The following is a 24,068-nucleotide window of genomic DNA, read 5'->3' on the forward strand; positions in this document are numbered from 1 at the left end:
GTTCTTACAGGAAGGATCAGCAAAGCAATCTTTTACACATTATTGCCCCAGCAATTTAGAGGTTCTGTTAAAAAGGAAAGTTTCTTCTCTAATTAGAGAGCAGCTAAGAAATGGCATAACCAGATCTCTTAGCTCCTCCAACTAGGTTCTCTGCAGACACAATTTCAACATGTCTTATGCTGAGGGTCCTCATTTTCCAAAACAAGAGCTGCAGACTTTGTGAAGAAAGATTTCTTCTTCTTTTTTTCATTTATTTGTTATCTTCTTAAAATTAGTGTTTCAGTTATAGTTGACATACAATATTATGTTAACTTTGGGTGAACAACATAGTTGTTAGACATTTATGTAACTGGATAGAAGATTTTTTGATCCAAATCTCTAAATCAAAATATTGACTCCTTTTACATTTAGGCCTTTCTATCTTTTAGTCAGCTGCTGACAGCACATCTCTGTCTTTCAGGGGAATTCCTTCGATGGCTGATAATGAAGTGTCCACTTCAGGTTGTGCTGACCGTGAACAGTCACTGGCTAAAGCACTGAGATTTGTTTTCATGGATATTGTTACTGTAATTTGAGGAGAAAAAGCCAGTCACTGAGGAGATAGAACCACGACTCTTTGGTGAACTGGGTGGGAGGTGAGGGCGTGAAAGGACACAGAGATGGAGATAGTTTTGTTCCCATCTGCATCTATACAACCTACCATGTGCATGACACTGTGCTAAAAACACAAACATGAACATGCCTATTCTAGCCTTCATGGAGCTTCCAAGTTGGTGAGGGAGACGGATATGAGGACCACCACCACCAGTGTTGACCAGGCTGTGCATGCTAGGGAAACACAGAGGAGACTCAACTCATTCTCATTGGTTTTAAAGCAGGGCAACGTCCATAGAAAAGCAACATCTCATCCCCCAAACTAGAAGGTCTAGTGTAATTCACAAAATAATGAGAGTCAGGGTTCTTTAGGAGGGGAAACTGATTTAACAAATGATAGTGTCTGAAAACAGTCATACTATTCCATTGAAGAAAATGCAGCCAGATAATCAGTGCTTTCTCCTCCTTCCCAGGCTGCCAGCTCAGCAGCAGCCCAACCACCTTTTCCTTCCATTTGTTTCCCTATCCCCAGCAATGCTGACAGGTCTCTGGGAGGAAGCTGGTACTGCTGGTGCCTGGTGCAGAGTCCACCTCTTCCCTTCTGGGGGAGGCACACCGGATTATAGATTTGCATTCTTCTGGTGGGGGAGGAGTCCTGCTCTGAGCACCTCTGGACACTGGACCACTGCCACCTACCCCATCCCAGCACTAGCTGTCAACTGGGTAGGATCCCAGGCTGGCTCTCAGGCTGGCTCACCGTGACCTTTTGTTTGAACATTCTCATAAAAAAAGCTAAAGGACTGACTTGCATGCTGGCACAGGAAGAGGACAGACTGCCACCTGCCCAGCCTTTATCCCAAGCAGTCTTTGTGACAGGTCTTCCCTGTGCAGTACCAATGTGTGTGTCTTGTTTCTATTCATAAGAATGGAGGTATCTTATCTGTGTGTGTGTGTGTGTGTATGTTGAATCCTATATTCAGTTATGTCAAACGTTCAGTTTGACATTTTAAAAAGAAATAAACGATGTGGCTATCATTTGGAACTTGCAATGTTTCCTCAGTCCAGCCCGCTGTTTCTGCCTGCAGAACCCAGAGCTCAGAAGTAACTAACTCCCAAAGTCAGGCGATGGGAGGGTGTGAGCTAAAGAAGGCTTTCTCTTCTGTGGTCTGAGTGATGGCCATCCAGCAGGGGGAGCCAACTAAAGGTAAGCACAGCCTCCAGTGGTTGACTAAAGGAGGAGGAAGAGGAAAGAGGGGGCCACCTGGACAGTTAGCTCAGTTGGTTAAAGATCCCAGGTCAGGGCACATATGAGAAGTGACCAAGGAGTGCACAACTAAGTGGAACAACTAAGAAATGCCTCTCTCTCTCTCTCTCTCTTCCTCCCTCTCTCTCTCCCTTCCACCCTCCCTCCCTCTCTGTCTCTCTAAAATGAATCAATTTTTATAAAAATAATAATAAAAATAAAAGATGAAGAGGAGGAAGGGAATTCAGAGTCCAGGAGAAAAGCGGTTAGAGCCTTCTCAGGATCAAAACCCCTACTTTTCTGAGTGCCTTGTCATCCTTGTCCCAGCCTCCTTAGCTCACATCTAGGCCCTGAGCCAAGTCACTGTACGAGAGGCCGTTGCTTCTGGCCTGGGGTGGGGGTGTCATTAATACCCCCAGACTCTCCACAAATTTTTCATCCAGGCGAAGAAATCCCTTTTATAAGATCTTTATGATCAGGTTAGAACCTTTCCTGAATGTATGGCCAGTAATTGCAGCCCTCACTGTGGCCATGTAGGTTCAGGTTCCCATTCGATTTGGGCCGATGATGTTGTAATGGAACAGCGAGAAACAGAACTCTTGCTGCACAATCAATTAGCCAAATTAGAATGTCTTTAATGCCGGTGCACGACCACATGGAGAACTAAGTTGTTCAAATCAATGCAGTGCTAACTACAGTCTAAGACTGGCTTTTAAAGGGAAAATTACATACTGATTGAGGAATGGGAAGGAGAGGAAGCATAGCAGTAGGACAAGCTTTTTTACAATGTTTATCCATAGGGTGAATTTAGGGAGAAACATTCTGAGAACACCTGCAACCTTGCAAAGCTAGCCCAAGTCCACAGTCTGGGTGACCAGCCTCAAGGCCAGGAATAGGGAGTCTTTTCAGAAAAAGTAAGTTCTGACAAAAATTATTCATGCTAAGAGACTTTCTTTTCTATATTTCAACAGTAAAGAAACAGTGGAGCCAAAAAATGGTGGGCCATTCCTTTATTCAAGTCTCATACCGGCCGACGAGCAAACACACAGGGAAAAACACTTCCCTCTTCATTCATTCAGAGCTCACAAAGCTAATGACTCATTATCCAGTTCCACAACCAGGAGAATCTTCTCCGGTTTATCCTAGAATCAAAGGCCTCACCAGTCCCAAAGCCCCTCACCTCTGGTTCCCCATCTGCCAACAAGACTTCTTACTCTGCAAAACTGATTTCTCTCTCTTTCCCTGCCATCTTGGCTTCTTTTCCTCTTTCTCCTTCTCTGCTCTGCTCTTTTCAAAACATTGGGCGTGAAAAACCCCTCCTCCAGCAACCATTAGCATAACAATGGCCCTTCCTAAGCAGGAAGGTAATTAGCAACTTCACAGATCACATACCTGGTGCTGTCCAGTGCCATTTTTAACAATAAAAGTGAGCAAACTCAAATAACACAAATTTTACAAACTCATTTGCTCAACGCTGAAGAAAATAGAACTTCTTAAAGAAGATACAAAGTTCTTTGCTTCCAAATTACAAGATTCTTGCCCTAAATCAAATGTCTTACAGATCGGCTCTGAGGGCAGAGCTCACAGGGCTCCCTTCTACTCCCTCTGCCTCACTTCGGCTCTGAGTGGGCACCGCGCAGGCAGCCTCAGTCACTCAGACCACAGCGGACCTGCGATGGAGTCCTCAATCTCCATGGGTACCAGCTCATTCCTTCCCTCTGGCATCAGGCTGCCCCAGGGGAGGGGGCTCTGCTTTGTTTCCTCAGTTCCTCCCTTGCCACTAGCGGTGAAAAGACTTACCCTTTGAATAGTTAGCTTTTACCTCTGGGACTTCAAGCCTTTTGAAACAGATGAACCGCTCAGCTGCCTCTTTCTGGCAGGTCTCTGTGGCCGTTGCTGTGCTGGCATTCCTTCCCCACTTCAGCTCACATCTCCTGGTCTTGTCCAGTCTTCTTCACATACAGCTCATTTGTCAGAAACAGGCTGCAAGAAACAGTTTATATTTGGGGGAGACAGAGGTGTGTGGGACTGGCAGTAAGCTGACAGGGTCCTTGTCCCCTCACCTCACTTGCTTGATTAAGTTGCTAAAGGCTAAACTCTTCCCCACAACCTCTGATTGTTTCATTAAGTTGGTAAAGGCAATTTACATGCCCTTCTCCACACCTCCATGTTAGCTGCTATGCTGATAGTTTCTACTGGTCCCATCCCCCATAACCATGGAAGAGACTAAAGGCAGTTTTCTTTTAACCCTTTGTTCTGTGAAGGTAAGATATTATGCATGATGGGGAGTTTTCTGCACTTGGGAGAATTCTTGGTTTGCCTCAGAAATGTGACTTTGTATCTGAGCTCTCTTTGTTTTGCAAATGGCTTTGCTCCCTGCTTTATAAATAAAGTGTTTTGGGAGTGGAGACTCGCTCTTGCAAGCCATCAGCTTGGCAATGAGGCTTCCTGAACCCATCATTTTTCTTTCTATGTTTATTTTTTAACCCTCCTCCGTTCCCACACGAGACCTGCAAAATTACGAGTCACACTGGCTCGTGACACTCATTGTCTGTGGTGGATGGATCCTTCAGTGAGGTCACTCTATTTGTCCCAGTAGCACAGGCTAGAGTTTGGGCCTAATTATGCCAGAGGTTATATGGGGACTCAGTAAGATTCTGTTGGTTCCTGAAAACCCATCTGCCCATGGCCATAATCAGGTTTTTTTCATGTCCTAGTTTTCTTAACTTGTTTTTAAACCATTCACTAAGTCTCTAGTTCCTTCTCAGTGGTTTCTCTAGCTGTTAGCTCATATATCCAGCAATCAGTGAAAAAAACTCTCTTGCTAAAAGTTCTGTCCAATACTCAGAGCATCCAGCAGCTCGGCCACTGGGTTTCAAATGATAACCAGACGTAATTCCATTTATAGGCTGTGTGACTTGGGCAAGTTACTCAACCTCTCTGGACCTTAGTTTCTGCATCTATAAAATACAAATTGTGATAAGGTGGTAAGGAATTGCAAAAATTGTTAACATTAAAGAGTCAGGCCCCTTTATGCCTCCTTTCTGAAGAGGAATAAAACACCCCTAGAGAAAGAGATTAAAGGGGCAAAAGTTAGTTAGTAACTAATCATAATTTAACTCTAGTTCTTTGGAAGGACTGAGGCCACTTGCTAGACAGCAAGGAAGGTAAAACTTATCTGAAAACTTCCTCTTCCCCTTCCTTAAGAGCAGGGGTCCCCAAACTTTTTACACAGGGGGCCAGTTCACTGTCTCTCAGACCGTTGGAGGGCCAGACTATAAAAAAACTATGAACAAATCCCTATGCACACTGCACATATCTTATTTTAGAGTAAAAAAAAAACAAAAAAAAAAAACGGGAACAAATACAATATTTAAAATAAAGAACAAGTAAATTTAAATCAACAAACTGACTAGTATTTCAATGGGAACTATGGGCCTGCTTTTGGCTAATGAGATGGTCATTGTCGGTTCCATATTTGTCACTGCTAGCCGTAACAAGTGATATGACACGCTTCCGGAGCTGTGACGCGTATGTCCCGCGTCACCAGAAGTAGTACTGTACATGAGCGACGCCGCGCTTTGTGATCAGTACTCTCACTGACCACCAATGAAAGAGGTGCCCCTTCTGGAAGTGCGGTGGGGGCCGGATAAATGGACTCAGGGGGCCGCATGTGGCCCGCGGGCTGTAGTTTAGGGACCCCTGCTTAAGAGCTTTTAGGAGACAATGTTTACATATCTTAGTTAAAAATTCCTACACTGATTCTAACTCTTCCTCCCCTCCTAGAGTCCTGAGAGTGACTATACCTCTAGACCAGGGGTCGGGAACCTTTTTGGCTGAGAAAGCCATGAACACCACATATTTTAAAATGTAATTCCGTGAGAGCCATACAATATGTTTAACACTAAATACAAGTAAACGTGTGCATTTTATGTAAGACCAACACTTTTAAAGTACAAGAAGTCTCTGAATTCTTTTTAATAATATTGTTATGCTGTTGCTAACCAATGATGAATAAAGTACTTCTTACCATTAATGTGACTTCTGGTGCTACATGGTTTTGCTGATGGCTTTGTAGTCTGGTTGATAAGGTGGTGAGGTTAAGCTTCATGCAGGCATTGAGACTTCCATCCGTTAAACGTGATTGTAGGTTCGTCTTAACATTCTTTAGATGTGAGAAAGACTGCTCATATGCATATGTAGAGCCAAACATTGTCAGTACAGCAATACTCACATGCTGCAGTGTGTGGTATGTGACAGGAAGCGTGTTCCAAGTTTTGACAATCAACTGGTCTGCAGGTTGAAGTTTCTTCATTTCTCCCCACTTGTGTTTGCTCACCAACTCTGCTTGCTGTCGTGCAAGTCTTCCCAAATCTTCATTTAGTGACTTGAACTTATTCACCCACATGTCTGAGGCCTTCAGATCAGCAGCTTGTAGCTCAAAATCTCTGATGGAGACACTGGGGATGTAACTCAGGTTGGCGCTGTCCACTGCACACTCGTGTGGAAGGGTGATGAACTTAAAAAGACGAGTGCGCTCACGAAATTCTCCAAAGCGCGCTTTGAATGACTGCAGGAGATTAGATGTGAAGCCCACTAGCTGCTAGAGATCAAGATGTTGAGCAGGGTCACTTGCTGTGCATGCATCTTTAAACTCTCCCAGTTTTTCAAAGTGTAGTAAACGACTTATTTCAATGTCAGCAATGAAGAGTTCCAGCTTGTTTTCAAATGCAAACACTGTTTGTTGAAGGGATAAGACTGTATTTCCAACACCTTGCATTTTCACATTGAGCTGGTTCAAATGTTCAGTCATGTCTACAAGATAGTAGAACTTCAGGAGCCGCTCAGTATTAGCTAACTCAGGATGCTTGACACTTTTCATTTCAAGAAAAGTCCGGATTTCGCTCAGACAAGCCACGAAACAGCTGAGCACCTTCCCGCTTGACAACCAATGCACATTGCTATTCAGAAGCAGATCAGGATAATTATTCCCAACTTCATCCAGCAGTGTTTTAAACTGGCGATCATTTAAAGCTTGGGCAACAATAAAGTTGACCACCCGAATGACCAGCGATATCACGTCACCAAGCTGCTCGCCACACAAAGCGCCTCCTGATGTAGGATGCAGTGAAAACTTAGGATGGGTCTCTTTTCATGTTCACGAAGAAGCGCTACGAATCCTCTGTTTTTCCCCACCATGCACGGAGCACCATCAGTACACACCAAAATAAGTTTATCCATCAGATTTTTTTCTTTAGCGAACTCAGTGAAAGACTTAAATAAATCCTCCCCTCTTGATGTCTCTTTCATAGGCAAAACAGCAAGACTTTCCTCATGTAGTGTGTCACCGACAGCATATCTTGCAAACACGCTGAACTGGGATAAATGGCTTGCGTCTGTTGACTCATCCAAAGCGAGAGAAAAGAATGGTGCTGCATTTATGTCCTTCACTTGTGTTGCCTCAAGTTGATTTGCCATCATGATGGTATGATCATGAATAGTTCTTGCCGATAGAGGCATGTCTCTTATTCGTTTGATTATCTTGTCTTTATCCGAAAAGATGTCAAAAAGTCCATTGGCAACATCAAGCATGAATGTTTTGGCATACTCCCCATCTATGAATGACTTTCCGTTTCTCACAATTGCTAAAGCACCAGCAAAGCCAGCCGAATTCCAGTCACTTTATTGGGTCCAAACACAGAGTTGCTGCTGACTAGCTTGTACTCTGCACAGTAGTTCTTGATGTGCTTTCTTCCTGCTGTCCCTCGCTGGATATTTCGATGCAAATGTAGTATGGCGTATGTCAAAGTGCCGCTTTATATCTGACCGTTTCATCGATGCAATTTTATCATTGCATATTAGACACACTGCAGAACCTGCTTTCTCCACAAAGGCGAATTCCTCTGTCCGTTCCTGCTGGAAAGTACGATACTCCTCATCTTTTTTTCTTTTAGCCATCTTCTTCGTCAAAAGGGTTTCTGCAATTAGCTAGCTGACTACTTGATTAAAAGGAGGGAAGTTTACTTCCTGAGCTCACAATGACCCGTGTACGTTAGGCATTACCCAATAAAAATTTGGAGTTGTCCTGGAGGACAGCTGTGATTTGCTCCAGCCACCCACAACCATGAACATGAGCGGTAGGAAATAAATGGGTTGTAATACATGAGAATGTTTTATATTTTTAACATTCTTATTTTTTTAATTAAAGATTTGTCTGGGAGTCAGATGCAGCCATCAAAAGAGCCACACCTGAAGCCCTGGCCGGTTGGCTCAGCGGTAGAGCGTCGGCCTAGCGTGCGGAGGACCCGGGTTCGATTCCCGGCCAGGGCACACAGGAGAAGCGCCCATTTGCTTCTCCACCCCTCCGCCGCGCTTTCCTCTCTGTCTCTCTCTTCCCCTCCTGCAGCCAAGGCTCCATTGGAGCAAAGATGGCCCGGGCGCTGGGGATGGCTCCTTGGCCTCTGCCCCAGGCGCTAGAGTGGCTCTGGTCGCAATATGGCGACGCCCAGGATGGGCAGAGCATCGCCCCCTGGTGGGCAGAGCGTCGCCCCATGGTGGGCGTGCCGGGTGGATCCCGGTCGGGCGCATGCGGGAGTCTGTCTGACTGTCTCTCCCTGTTTCCAGCTTCAGAAAAATGAAAAAAAAAAAAAAAAAAAAAAAGAGCCACACCTGGCTCGTGAGCCATAGGTTCCCGACCCCTTCTCTAGATAGAGGGATCACGAGCCTACTCCCCTTGCTTGAAAAACCTGCATTCTGTAACATTTTATATACTCTCTAATTAGCATCCCTTTTGAAATTCTTTATATGTATAAAACTTGTAAACTGGGCAAGCGAGGACTAGCTTTTTAGGTTTCCTAATAAGCTAGCCCCAACACTTTTAGCGAAGGTAATTTCATTTAGCTTCTCACCTTACCTAAGGTAACCATTTCATTGTGGTGACAGGGATATGTGGTAGACACTAGAAGATTTGGGAATGTCTTTGCTGGGTATGTAAAACGTTTATCACTACAGTGTTATCTTGTAGTCTTGATGTGTGGAAATGCTTTTTCCTTTTAATAGATCCTATAGGTAGACGTTTTAAGCTTGTTAGTAATTGACTATTGTACCATGCTCCCTTCTTACCCACCCCAATCAGTACTTGATTTTGTATAAAAGAAGGTTCAGAATTGTATGAGAGCTTACATGATTTGGGACCATGCCCCATGTAGCTAGCTAGCTAATTAATAAATCTCCTCCTAAAATTTCTTCTATATCCTGGTGTCTCTATGTAACTGGCGAATTAAAGTACTTTATAACAGAATGATCATTATGCATGATCCATAAGGTCAAAAACAAATGCAGCACCAGAACCGTACCTGATATGTAACAGTGCTAAGTATTACCATTGGATGTCATTGTCATTGCCAATACATGCAAAGTGGTGCAAAACTGGCACCTCTGAAAAGGAGTGCCCTTCTAGGCAAGCATCCTGACCACCTCTTCTGCTCAGAGGCCGGCTGGAATCCAGACCAGAGAGCAAGAAGACAGTGACACCACAAGGTAGCTGAGTAAAGAGGGAAGTGGGTGTGTGATGCAAAAGTCTTACTCTTGGTGCTCCCAAAGTATGAGTTTGAATGATATGAGATTGCTGGGGTTTGGAGAGAATTGTAGATTTCTGTTAGTATGACCCCAGTTTTAGCCTCAAGCAGAGAAGTGGGCATTGTGGGTTCAGGTCTCCTAGCTCTTCTTGATCCTCCTAGGTCCTCAGGACGACTCCCTACCACATGGCTCAAGAGTCTGTGTGAGACCTGCTCCTTGCCTGGTGGTCTTGTTAAATGCAGATTCTGTGTCAGAGAAGGGGGTGGTGGGGCTGGAAATTCTACCTTTCTAGTTCCTAACAAGCTCCCAGGGGTTGTTGATGTTAGGAAGTTTTCAATAGAGTCTTAGCTCGGAAGACCCCCTAATTAATCGTGCCCTTGCAACATTAGCATGTTAAAAACAAAATAAAGTTTCAGTAAGGGATGTAAAATCTGTCACACCTGTGAGGAGAGTTTCATGAGGTCGCTGGTTCCAAATCCTGGGCTTGCCTAGTCAAGGCACATAAAAGAAGCATTCAATGAACAACTAAAGTGAAGCAACTATGATCTCATCCCCCCCTCTCTAAAATCAATAAATAAAATATTTTAAAAATAATTACATTAAAAAAGGATATTTCTCTTTCCTATCTTCACTACTATCCACTCAACAGATACTTACGGAGCACCTACCATGTGAGAGACACTGCATACAAAGAAAAATTCCAGTCCATGCTTTATTGCAGCAGAAGTGTCAGAAATGAAAACCTGATCCTTTTGTCTCTCATCTTACAAACCTCCTGTTTCCCCGCAACATGAAGTGCAAGTACCCTAAGACTGCACTGACACCAGTTGAAGAGTTGAAGGTAGACTCAACCTTCATCCACAGCTCACCGACTGACCGCAAGCCCCACCCAGTAATACAAACCTGTCCCCACAGTCACCTGCTGACAGCCTGTTAGCTTGGCTCTTATTCTTTCCCTTCCTCATCCTGCAAATGCTTTTCCGACTGTTGCTATTCAAGGTGTAGCTCACCACCACCCCTTCTGGGTAGTCTCTCCTGAACACCCAAGTGGATAGTCTGAACCCTCTTTGTTTTGACAATTTTACATTGAAATTCTGGTTCTCCCTCCCTGCTAAACTGTAAGTTTCTCAAGTGTACAGCAATGTCTCAGTCATTATCCCATCCCCTAATTCCTGCTGACCTGCTGAGTTTAAGTACAGCAGCTCCTGGCAGGAGCTCCTGCCTGCAGGCTTTCCATCTGAGAGCCAAGCATTCCACATCATTGGCTCTGGCTTCCCAGCAGCTAGCACAGGGCTGGAGTAGACCGCTGGGGAATGAGAAATGTTCCAGGGTGAATGCGCATCTTCTGTGGTAGTTGATGTTTTACAACCCAGCTGTTGGACAGAAGCAATAAAAACCCTGCCAGGCTGGTTAGTCTACCACACCATGCTACACTGAGGAAGAGAGTGGACCAGGAGTTTCAGACCTGCTCCTCATCATGGAAATCTCTGTTTTGAATATAATGGGATGAAAAGAGGACATCAAACCCCTTGTAGCTTCTAAAACTAGTTCTATCTTGTTCTGTCTAATGTTTGGAATGTGATCTTTCCTAATTTGGCAGCTTTTGTAACTGTTAGATTGGTCAAAGGAGGGACGCACAGGCCTGATGAGTTTTGTAAGAAGTGTATTTATGCATCTGTGCACAGATGGGCTGTAGGAAAGGAAATGAGCGGTAGGAAATGAATGGATGCCACCCTAGCAGCATCAGTGAAGAGCTGCAGGAAGGGTTACCTGATATAGGGACTACTGCAGGTCTGTGCTGACATGGAGGCTGGTGAATCTGGACAAGCTCAGATTAGCATATCCTGCTTTGTGGCCTTGCTCACAGACTGTCTCCTTTCCTCAACCCTCAGGCCTCTCCCATGGGCCTTGTCCCAAGTACACATCCCAGATCTCCTCAGTTGAGGGAGTTGCTTAAGGGGAGGGGGAGGTCAGGTGAGGGAGATGCTTCATGAAGAAGTTGCCTCAGTGGGAGGTTGGGTGAGGGGAGTTTGGGCTTAAAGGGGCTCTGGACCCAAATTTAACAGTAACCATTTCACTTTTATGTTATTGAATTTCTATAAATCCATTTTTTTCCTTTTATGAGAAGAGGGTTTTAGAAAACATTTGATGTGTGGCTCATTGGTCTAGGCGCACTGGTTGGCAAACAGCGGCTTGCGAGCCACATGCGGCTCTTTGGCCCCTTGAGTGTGGCTCTTCCACAAAACACCACGTGCGGGCGCTACCTCGATAAGGAATGTACCTGCCTATATAGTTAAGTTTAAAGAATTTGGCCCTCAAAAGAAATTTCAATCGTTGTACTGTTGATATTTGGCTCTGTCGACTAAAGAGGTTGCCACAGTAGGGGTATGATTCTCAGGAAAACATTTGATTTTCTTCTTCTCTTGAAATCACAACCCCCATTCACACACACAATTTAAAACACAAAAAAAGACTTTGAAAACTTATTGTAGAAAGAAATATACTTAAAAGTAAAAAGATGATTTTACTTAGTCCCAACATATATAGGCAACCAGACCACACCTACTGTGTATCTTTCCAGATTTACTTCTGTGCATATGCACATGTACAAATATTTTTAGAAAAAATATGATCATACTATGAATATCAGCTATAATGGTATCCAGGTGCCATTTTAGATCAATATATTGTTTGGTGTGCTTATAGGTCTGTATCATTAAGATTGTATAACCATCTGCTGTATGGATGTACCAAAATTTATTTAATTCCATCACTGGACATTTTTGTTCCACTAATATTTTGACATAGTAAACAGTGCCAAAACAACATCTTTGTACCTTTATCTCTGGTATTAATTTGTTAGGATAAAGCCCTAGCTCTGAAATTGTTACTGAACTCAGGGGGTTTACCACTTGAGGTGCTCTATTCAAAAAGCAAGAAGCAAAGTAGTTTTATTTACTTGTACCCAGTAAAGGAGACACAGGATTCACACCTCAAGCTCTGTCTCCCCAAAGAAGGTTTAGGATTGCTTATACACACTGTTTGGTCAATTACATGCGATTTCTTCTTTGCAGTTGGCTACACTAATCAGGTTGGGTTCCTGTCAGACTCGTCCTGTTTACAGCTGGTCTACAAAATACTGTGCTATATTCTAACACTTAGCAAGAATAGCATTTTGGAAAAACTGCCCAGACATTGAGATCCTCATTCTATCCAACAAAATTGCAAAGTTTAAGATGTTATTAGAGGTTTTAAGGCTTTCTGTCTTTCAAGTGTGTATGTTACATCTTGCTTCAGTACAGATTCCTATGTGCAACCAGTGCTTTCAGCACAGGTGAACTCAGCCCGGGTCCCCCGACAACACTCTTGCCCAGTCCTCATCCTTTACGTAATTGAGCAGCTGAGGCATGACTTGGAATTCAGATACTCTCTGGGCTCCACAGAGGGAATCTGAAATATTGTTTTCTTGAGGGACACTTTTACCAGAAATTCAGATGGGGACAGTCCTTCAGCCATATCTGACTATCTGTTCTGGTTCAAGGGATATTTTAGTTTTATTTATTTTTATATTTTTATTTTTGAACATGGGAATGCATATATTCTTTCATTTAAAAAATTTTTAATGTTTATTTATTGACTTTAGAGAGAGAGAAGAAGAGAGAGAGACAGGAATATTGATCTGTTTCTGTAAGTGTCCAACCTGGGGATCAAACTGGCAACCTCTGTGCTTCAGGATGATGCTCCGACCAACTGAGCTGTCCGGCCAGGGCATATTCTTTCTTTTTAAAATTGTATATTTGTTGGTCAAATAAGTTTGTAAATATGATATATATGTTTGCTCACTTATAGTTTGCATTGGGTGTGGGGGACAGGCTGTAAACAGGCAGGGTCATTATAGCCTAAGGCTTAGTTTTAAGACTAAGCCTTTCCCACTCTTTTAATACTAAGATCTTTACAAAACTAAGCTTTTCCCCGCACCCTTGACTGTTGCATGATGTGGGGTGGTGCACTCTCATGAGGAATCCCATTATGCCTCAGATGACTGACTTTGTATCAGAGACTTCCTTGTTTGTACATTGGATTAAAGGTTTTGATTTCTACACTATAAAATAGGGCAGACCGGGTCTTGCTCTCTCTTCGATTCCTGAGATTAGCATTGCAGAGAGAGCAGAGAAAGGCCACGTGGAGGAGAGGAGAAGCAGCCAAGATGGCAGAGTGCTGAAGGAGAAGCCAGTTTGTGCGGAGTTTGTGCAGAGAGAAGGAGATGGGGAACAGAGGTGAATAAGGCTGGTGAGGTAGAAACCTTTGATTCTAGGAAACTCGAATAAGTCAGTGGCTTTGGGAGCCCTGAATGGAAAGGGAAGTGTTTTCCCACTGTGTGTATTTCTCGCTCACCGGGTACAAGCTAGGATTAAAGGTAATGGCCCACTAGTTCTTGGCTCTGTTGTTTCATTACCGTCTGTTCAAATCAAATGCGAACCTGCATTGGCCAGGCGGCTGTGATGGTGGCCGTGACTACTGGCCTTACAATATTCTTTCTTTTTAAAATTGTATTTATTGGACATGGACAAGAGTGTGGTGGTTACGGGGGTGGGGGAGGAGAGGGAAGGGGCTGGGGGAGGGAAAGGGCACAAAAAAAACCAGTTAGAAGGTGACGGAAGACAATTTGACTTTGGATGATGGGAATGCAGCATAATCAAATGTCAAAATAACCTGGAGATGTTCTCTCTGAACATATGTACCCTGATTTATCAATGTCACCCCATTAAAATTAATTAAAAAATTGTATTTATTGGGATGACATTGGTTAATGAAATTGCATAGGTGTTGTATCAGAACAGTGAGAAACAAACATCTTGCCACACAATCAATCAATTAGCCAAATTAAGAAATTAAGGCGTCTTTAATTAACCGACTGCACGAACTGCATGGAGATCTAAGTCGTTCAAATCAATGTGGCCTGGAACACAGTTTGGAATTAGGTTTTATAGGCTGAATTACATACTGATTGAGGAATGGGGAGGAGAGGAAGCATAGCAGTAAAACAAAGCAGTGAAACAAGCTTTCTTACAATGTTTACCTATAGTGTTAATTCAGGGAGAAACATTCTGAGAATACCTGTGACCTTGCAAAGCTGGCCCAAGGCCACAGTCTGGGAGACCAGCTGCAAGGCCAGGAATAAGGAGTCTTTTCAGAAAATGTAAATTCTGCTGAAAGTCTCTTTGTTTTAGAGAAAGTAAGTTTTTGCCAAAAATTATTCATGTTAAGAGCCTTTCTTTTCTACACTTCATAGGTTTCAGGCGTACAATTCTATAGTACATCATCTGTACACTGTACTGTGTGCTCATCACCCCAAGCCAAGTCTCCTTCCATCACCATTTGTCCCCCCTTACCCTCTTCTGCCTCCCCCCATCCCCTTTCCCTCTGGTAATCACCACACTGTTGTCTGTGTCTATGAGTTTTTTTTTCCTTTTCTTAATCCTTTCACCTTTTCTACCCAGCCCCCAACCTCCTACACCTCTGACAGTTGTCAGTCTATTCTCTGTATCTATGAGTCTATTTCAGTTTTAAATTTCTGGAAATTTTTATCTCCCCAGGATTTATATTTCACTATGAAATCCAATCCTTCCTCTGATGCTTTACCCTTGTTCCCTATAATTTCTAAATCATCTTTCTTTTTCACAACTTCAGACATAATCTCATCTTCTGTTTCTATTATCATCTTAAATTCTAGAAAAAGGAAATTGTGGCCCGGAGCTGCATCATCCCCATGATCTGACGGTACAAGCATGCTTGTGCCTGGCTCTCCAGTTCAGAGTCTGATGTTCCTACTGAAGCAATGTGCCTGTGACACCTGGAGCCTGTTCGGAGCCAGAAATACCCACAAACCCTGTAGGACGAGCACCAAACTTGAGCTGGAGGCACACAGTCTCCTGTTTCTAGGGGATGGTCTTCAAAAGATGAGTCAGCTCATATGAGTTGATGTCATATTTCCTGAGTACCTGATTTTTAAACACTCCCAAACCAGTGCAGCTTGGTGGCTGGTGGCAGCCACAGAGGGTCAAGCAGCATGGACCTGTGAGCATAGCTGGACAAGGCCAGCAGGCTTGAGGAACCTGCAGTATGCACTCCAGCGTGGCATGCTGCTTTCCGGCTGTGGGCCAGCAGGGAGGTGGGAACCCCAAAGATGTTCTTCTGTCTTATAAAAGAGAACCATCAAAAATGTAACATAATGAAGGTCTGAGACATTAATTGCTTTGAAGAACAAACTTGTAAATTTCCATTTAAGTATCTTTCCAAGGTAGTGGCTACAAGGGATATGCATGTTCTGATGAAGAAGAAGGGGAATAAGAGATTATTAATTCTACTTTTGATATTTTGGCATTGCATTGCTTTTATAATTTAAATGCCTGGAAATTATATATATATGCACACACACACACACAGACGCATACATACATTCATACATATCTATATAGCTGATATAATGTATAAAATTGCAGTGGAAGTGACATCAGTCCTCTAGCATTTTCAAGTATACATGACATTTGTTTCACCCACTAACCCATCATCCACCATGATCACTAGCTTCCCCTTGTTCCCCCAACCTGGGGACCTCACTGCAAACATTGTGGCAGCCCCTGCCTTCAGGTTAGAGCAATGGCAAATTAGAAGAGAGTTCTGATTTTGAACATGGTGGTAACACGGTATTAGGGTAATGGCTTACATAGATAATCTGGTGATGATGAGAAAGACAGGGCTAGCAACTGGGATCAGAGAGATTTCAGGCAGATCTCACTTTAGTGAGCTTTGCTTTATTACATTTTGCAGATATTGTTTCATCAACATCGAGGCAAGACCCTCCACCAGCAAAAGCATTAGGACTCACTGGCCCTGGCTGGTTGGCTCAGTGGTAAAGCATCTGCCTGACCTGTGGTTTTCCCAGGTTCAATTCCCAGTCAGGGCACACAGAAGTAAACATTTGCTTCTCCATCTCTCCCTCTCTCCCTTCTCTATGTCTCTTTCTCTCTCCTCCTCGCACAGCCATGGCTCAATTGGTTTGAGCACATCATCCCGGGCGCTGTGGATGGCTCTCTGGAGCCTCCACCTCAGGTGTTAAAAATAGCTCGGTTGCGAGCATGGCACCAGATGGGCAGAGCATTGGCCCCAGATGGGGGTTGTCAGGTGGATCCCGTCAGGGTGCATGTGGGAGTCTGTCTTTATCTCCCATCCTCTTACTTGGAAAAGAAGAAGAAGAAATAGTAATAATAATAATAAACATTAAGACTCACTGAAAGCTCAGATGATGGTTAGCATTTTTTAGACATAAAGTATTTTTAAGTTACATACATTGTTTTTAGACATATGCTATTGCATTATTAATAGAAGGCAGTACCGTGTAAACATAACTTTTATATGTATTGAGAAACCAAAAAAATTCATGTGACTCACTTGATTGCAATATTCACTTTATGGTGGTGATCTGGAACTGAATCCGGACTATCTCTGAGGTAGCCTGTAATTGTTAACTGGACTTTCTAGGTCGTATAGGAACTATCTTAGGTGGCAACACTTGATGAACACGTTTTAGTTTATGCTTTGTTCACATAACACATTTTCTTAACACTTCTGGGGTGACCAAGTTAAGGGCACATACAGGAAGCAATTACGACTGCCTTCTGCTTCTTTCCCCTCTTTCTCTGTCTCTTTGCTCTCTCTAAAAATCAATAAATTAAAATTAAATTAAAAAAGGAATGGACACAATGTCAATCCCAACGGCAGTGTGGGAAGACTGGCTGGTTCTCCTCCTCTCTTCCCTCCATGTATCACCAAGCAAAACAAAGGAAAAGAAAAATCCTCTGGGCTGGTGTCTGAATTGCGGCACAGTGTTATAGGAGGTTGGGAGACCACAGATCTGATTGGAATAAGGGCCAGAGTCAAGGTCAGGCTGTTGTCAGGCAGGCTATGAAGAGGATAGGGTAGCATGTGAACCAGAAGTTGGCTGGCTTCAGGTTCCACGTTCCACTAACCATGACTGAGTCTTTTGTAGTGACCAAGTCCAGCTTCCCAACTTCAGTGCCAGACTTACAAGTTGTGTTAGTAACACCAGTACTCCACTTGGGCAACAATTTTCTCTAGACCTTATTTGGGGAGTATGTGTACACACACACGTGTTTTCCACTTTACCTCTCTCCTCACACTCCCTTTTAAATTTATGCATCTATTTATCATTTCCAGTGTTATCCATTCCTTTGTGTATCCAGTCACGTGCTTAATAACATTTTGGTCAACAACAGAAAGCATTTACTGTACACAGCTGTGGTCCCATAAGATTATAATGGAGCCTAGCGACACCATAGCCGTTGTAATACAGCACAACACATTACCCGTGTGCTTGCAGGGATGCTAATACAAATAAGCCTGCTGAGCTGCCAGTCCTATAAACGTACAGCAGCACATGCAACTATGCACAGTAAGTCATACTTGATAATGACAATGAATGGCTGTTACTGGTTTGCGTATTTAATATACTATTTATCATTATTTTAGAGTGTATTCTCTCTACTTATAAAAAAAAGTTTGCTGTAAAACAGTAGCTATGTTACCCTGGCAACAGCCCCATGCATCTCATGTTTACTGTGTATCTTGAGTGCATCATTTTCTCTGGTTCCTGAATTAATGTCATGTTGTTTTGTACAGTGTTCTGCAATAGGCTCTAGCCTAGGTGTGTAGTAGGCTATACTATCTAGGCTTTTGTAAGTGTACTCCATTGATGTTAGCAAAGGACAAAATCGCCTAACGATGCATTTTTCAGAATGTACCCCATTATTAAACATCATATGACTATACCTGAGTCTCCCTCTACTATCCTTTTCCTTTAGCCTAAAGAATTTTCTTTAACATTTCATTTCATATAAGGTCTGCTGTTGATATGTTCAGTTTTGTTTATCCAGAAATATCTTTATTTCGCTTTTATTTCTTTAGTGAGTGTGTGTGTTACTGAAGCACCACTTTTATTTCTGAAGAACATTTTTACTAAATATAGATTTCTAGGTTGATTTATCTCAACACCTTCTAGATGTCGTTTCATGGTCTCCTGGCTTACACTATGATTGAAAGCCAGCAGAATTTATATTTCTCTCTTGCCATGAAACATGTCTTTTTCTCTGGCTTCTTTGAAGATTGTCTTTGTTACTGGTTTTCACCAGTTTGATTATGTTGTGCCCTATTGTAGTTTTATTTGTGTTTATCCTGCTGGGGTTCATGGAGCTTTTTGGATCTATGAATTGATATTTTTCACAAAACTGGAAAAACTTTTGACTGTTATATCTTCAAAATTTTCTGCGCCCACTCTTTTCCACACCCCTCCTGGAATTCTAATTACATGTATGCTTGATATTGTCTCACAGGGAACTGAAGCTTTATTCACTTTTTTAAGCCTCTTTTTTTTGTGCCTCAGTTTGATAGTTTCTATTGCCATGTCTTCAAATTCACTTTTATTTTTCATTGTCCTATCCTCTATTAAGCTCATCCAGTAAAATTTTCATTTCACATATTGTATTTTCAACTCTAAAACTTCCATTTACTTTTAAATTGAGATACAATATTCATACCATAAAATCCAATATTTTATACTATTTCCTCATGGTGTTCATGTTTTCCTTTAAATTGTTTAATGCATTCATAACAGCAGTTATAAAATCATTGTCTGATACATAGATTTAAATTTCTTTTTCCATTGATTTGAGAAAGAGAGGAGGGAAGAAAGGGGAGGGAAGAGAGAGAGAGAGAAACAGCGATACATTGTTCCACTCAGTTATTCCATTTAGTTGTGCACCCATTAGTTGCTTCTCATATGTGCCCTGACTGGGGATTGAACACACAACCTTGGCACACTGGGATGATGCTCTATTCACTGAGCCCCCTGGCCAGGGCTAATACTTACATATTTTTAATATGTCATTTCTGGATCTCTCTCTCTCTTTTTTATTGATTTGAGAGATTGATCTGAGAGAAGGAGAGAGAAAGGGAGGAGAAAATTGAGAAGCATCAACTCAACTCATAGTTGCTTCACTTTATTTGTTCATTGATTGCTTCTCATATGTGCCTTGACCAGTGGCTCAAGCTGAGCCAATGACCCCTTGCTCAAGCCAGCAACCTTGGGATCATGTCAATGATCCTGTACTCAAACCAGTAACCCCTCACTCAAGCTGGTGATCCCATGCTTAAGCCCATGAGCCTGTGCTCAAGCAGACAACCTCAGGGTTTCTAACCAGGGACCTCAGTATTTGGGGTTGATGCTCTTCCCACTGTGCCACCACTGGTCAGGCTGGGTCTCCATTATCTTAATTTTTTCTCTTGATTATGGGTCACACTTTCCTACTCCTTTGCATGTCTAGTATCTTTTAATTGAATATAGGACATTACAAATGTTTCATTTTTAAGCATTTGAATTTTGTTATTTTAAAGACAACAAAATATTTGAGCTTTGTTTTTGCAGGTAGTTAATTTACTTTTAGATTAGCATGGTCCTTCTGAGATTTATTTTTAAGTTCTTTTGGATGGGTCTACAGTAGCCCTAGTGTTACTGAAATTCCATTCCTAATGTGTGACTCTTCAGGGATTTCTACTGAACGTCTTGAGTGTTCATTGAAATATCTCCATGTGGCTGGTCAGAACTCAAGTGTCTCCAGTCCGCTGCAACCTACAATTACCAAATAGTTTCTCTTTTCCCTGGTAGTTGTTTTTAGCATGGCATTGTAAAACTTCACTTAAACATCACAGTCTAGCATTCAGCCCAAACTTTCAAGGCACATGCAGATTTATGAGCTATTTCTCTGCTTGTCTTTGAAAATTCTACTTCCCTCAGCATTCCAAACATCTGTCTCTGTCTTCTCAGCTCTCAGAGCAGCGAGACTGCTTTGTTCTGCTTGGATTTCTTCTCTTTGTACCATAGCTTAGAAAGTACTTCTGGAAGAAAGCAGAGCGGTAAGGTTCACATCATTTGTTTCCCTTTTTTAGAAGTTACACTCCTTGTGTGTCTATTTTTTCAAGGACTGAAAACAGTTGTTTCATATATTTTGTCCAGTGGTTTGATTGTTCATGGCAGAAGGGTTCACCTGGTATCAATTACTTCTCATATACCTTTTAGATGAGGCATTTTAGGGAGGAGTTATCTTTATTTTTATTTATTGATTTTAGCAAGAGAGGAAGGGAGAAAGAGAGGCAGGAACATTGAGCTGGTCCTGTATGTGCCCTGACCAGGTATTGAACCGACAACCTCTGTATTTCCCAGCACGATGCTCCAACCAACTGAGCTATCTGGCCAGGGCTTTTTCTGTTGTTGTTGTTGTTGTTATTATGTGGTAATAAGCAAATTGTATACTGGCTCTGGGGAAAGTTTCTTCCTTTATCTTAAAAAATTGTTGAACAAAACTAAATGGTGTCTTTTGTGCTTCTGAAGACAGGAGACGCCAGGAACCGTTGCAGAAGCACACGCAAGGAGTGTGAGGAGCCACTGCGCCACCTCACCCACAGGTGTTGTAAAGTACCAAAGCTACAGAATTAATATTAATATTTTGGGAGGCTTGAAGAACATTTTATTAATTTGGGTTAAGGTGTGCAGAGAAATTGTGAGAAATAGTCTCTGTACTGTGTGATTGGCATGACCAGGATGGCCCTTGGCATTATATTGTAAATGCAAAGGGGAGGAAAACATGGATTCCCAGACATTCCACCACACCTGTGGGGAAAGGGGTGAATGGCTAGTCAGGTACAGGGAGAGAAAAGCCAAAATAAACCTTTTCTTATAGCAACGAGCCATTTGCGGGCATTTGTCCCCACAGAAACTACCTCTCCTATGTAAATGCATGTGGTTAACACGTGTGACTCTGGACAGAGAGATGGCAGATAAACACTAGAGATAATATAGGAATGCCTTTTAATATGTAAAAAGACATCTTTCTACAGAGAGATGGCAGATAAACACTAGATAATATAGGAATGCCTTTTAATATGTAAAAAGACATCTTTCTACCATTGTGTTGATTTGTAAATTTTGTTTTCTCCAAAATGATGTATGGCTTGCAAATTGAACATGGTCCTATCATGTTAAAGGACATATGACTATAACCAATAGTGGTAAGGGGCTCCTAATTGCAATTTTTGCTTCTGTACTTCCCACTTACAAAACTATAAAAACTAGGTAGAACAAAGGGCCAGCGTGCTCTCCCTCAGACTTCTGTCAGAGTTGCCGCCACTTGGCCAAGCTAGACAATAAAGCTTTGATGTGTAATCGACGGACTTTGTTCGTGTCTTCAATGTTTTGGGTCCCTCCGGATTAGGCTTAACAGAGAGTCTGTTTGAGAGGACAGGCTGGATGCTTAGGAGGAGGCTGGAAAGACAGAGAACACCTGACCTGTGACAACAGCAGCGACGTGACGGAGTAACTGGCCCTGTAACTTCCCCAGCACTAAACTCTCAGTTCTCAAATACTTTGGTCTCAAAGCCTCCTCTTAAATAAGATGGAGGACCCTAGTGAGCTTTTGCTTATGCAGGTTATAGCTATCAGCACTCACCATCATTGACATTGAGAACATTTAAAAATATCATTTATTAATCTATTAAGTCCAGCGAGGAATCCATCATAAAATGCAGTACATAATAACATGAAAAATACTGTTTTATTAAACAAAATAACAGTAATATGAGTGGCACTGTTTTTATATTTTTACAAATCTTTTTAATGGCTGGCTTAATACAAGACAGCCAGATTTTCATAATCTATTTTGTATCCAGTCTGCTGTAATATGTTGTCTTAGTTGTAAAACAAACAAAACTCTGGCTTTACCTGACCTGTGGCGGAGCAGTGAATAAAGTATTGACCTGGAACACTGAGGTCGCCGGTTTGAAACCTCAGGATTGCCCGGTCAAGGCACATACGGGGGTTGATACTTCCTGCTCCTCCTCATTCTCTCTCTCTCTCCCCTCACTAAAATAAATAAATAAAATATTAAAAAAAAATTTTTAAATCTGGCTTCACCCAGATATGCTATGGAAAAAAGGGGGGAGTATTTTTATTCTTGTTCCAATAATTGTGTACATTCTTCTTTAGTAGAATATTCTTCGGTAGAGCGTAATGTTGGAGCCTAGGCAGAAAGCTGGCACACGGATGGAGTGGGGAGGGGAGCTCAGGCCTGGTGAATAAGCTATCAGAGGAAGGACAACTATCCTGTCTTCTGCTGCAGGCCCCCCTGATATGTGGTGGGAGCCACCAAGTGGGTCCCACCTCACATCATATCCTTGTGCTCTTGCTTGGACTCTTAACGACCCCTCTGCTTTGCATCTCCACAGTCTTCACCACAATGTTCCTCTTGAGCCCTCCAGCACCTTCCTGCAGGTGGCAATCTTGATGTCCAGGGCCAGCTTGATAGTGAGCAAGTCCTGGTGTTCTTGCAGGTGGCCAGCTGTCTTGCCCAGGGTCTGCCCTGCTTCCTCCAGCCAGGCCAGGGCTCCCTGGGAACTCACCACCTCCTGTGCATGCATGGAACTCCTGCTCCTGCATCTCAGTAAACTTTCTCTGTAAAGGGCTGAATAGTAAATATTTTCTACTTTGTATTTATGTACTTTCTGTTATAACTAATGAACTCTGCTGGTATAGCTCAAAAGTAGCCATGGACAATACATAAACAGTATTTAACAAATACATACAATACATAACAGTAACAATACATAACAGTATTTAAACAAAACCTTGCTTACAAAACTTTTTTTTTTTTTTTTTGTATTTTTTGAGGTGAGAAGCGGAGAGGCAGAGAGACAGATCCTTGCGTGCATGTGACCGGGATTCACACGGCAAGCCCACCAGGGGGCGATGTTTTGCCCATCTGGGGTGTTGCTCTATTGCAACCAGAGCCATTCTGGCGCCTGAGATGGAGGCCATGGAGCCGTCCTCAGCACTCGGGCCAACTTTGCTCCAGTGGAGCCTTGGCTGTGGGAGGGGAAGAGAGAGATAGAGAGAAAGATAGAGAGAAAGAAGGGGGGAAAGGTGGAGAAGCAGATGGGCACTTCTCCTGTGTGCTCTGGCTGGAAATTGAACCTGGGACTTCCACACACCAGGCCGATGCTCTACCACTGAGCCAACTGGCCAGGGCCACAAAACTTTTTTTTTGTAGTAACCGTTATTTAAATATCTTCTGACTTTTATTGCATTAAAATCCATTGGTCTGTCTTGCACTTGGAGTGGATGATTTTGACCATCCAAATGCCGCAATGCCTTTGAATTCAGGGCAGTTAATAATTTAGGACATGCTAGCATCTAAGGGCACTGCTATTTTCACCTTTAAAGTGAGTTTATTTAGAGTGTGTTGAGCATTAAATAGACCACTGAAGAGATGTACACCTCTATTTCAAGTTGACCTTCTGCCTTTCTTGTGTGTTTGTGTCGTGTATCATGGAAATTACACTTTTGTTTTCACGTGTAAATCTCTTTGCTTGTGTCTTCCTGCTCATGCTGTGGACCGGCTGCAAGAAACCAGGCCAGGGAATCGGGTTCAGTGTGACTCAGGCTGTTGTCTTCCAACATCGCTCTTCTCTTTCTCAACAGTCTAATAAAATCAACATCTGCTTCTCTGAATGTAGATTCCACATGGAC

The 24,068-nt window shown here is 42.6% G+C and overlaps 1 protein-coding gene and 1 pseudogene across 1 annotated transcript in view; both read right to left on the reverse strand.

Annotated features, from left to right (window-relative positions):
- Positions 1-24,068, reverse strand: part of NQO2 (N-ribosyldihydronicotinamide:quinone dehydrogenase 2) — a 698,677-nt gene that overhangs the window by 492,283 nt on the left and 182,326 nt on the right. The gene's annotated exons all lie outside the window — the stretch shown is intronic.
- On the reverse strand, positions 12,756-22,960 carry LOC136398385 (programmed cell death protein 2 pseudogene; annotated as a pseudogene).

The sequence above is a fragment of the Saccopteryx leptura genome, chromosome 3 (genome assembly GCF_036850995.1).
Source record: "Saccopteryx leptura isolate mSacLep1 chromosome 3, mSacLep1_pri_phased_curated, whole genome shotgun sequence".
Taxonomy (NCBI): domain Eukaryota; kingdom Metazoa; phylum Chordata; class Mammalia; order Chiroptera; family Emballonuridae; genus Saccopteryx; species Saccopteryx leptura.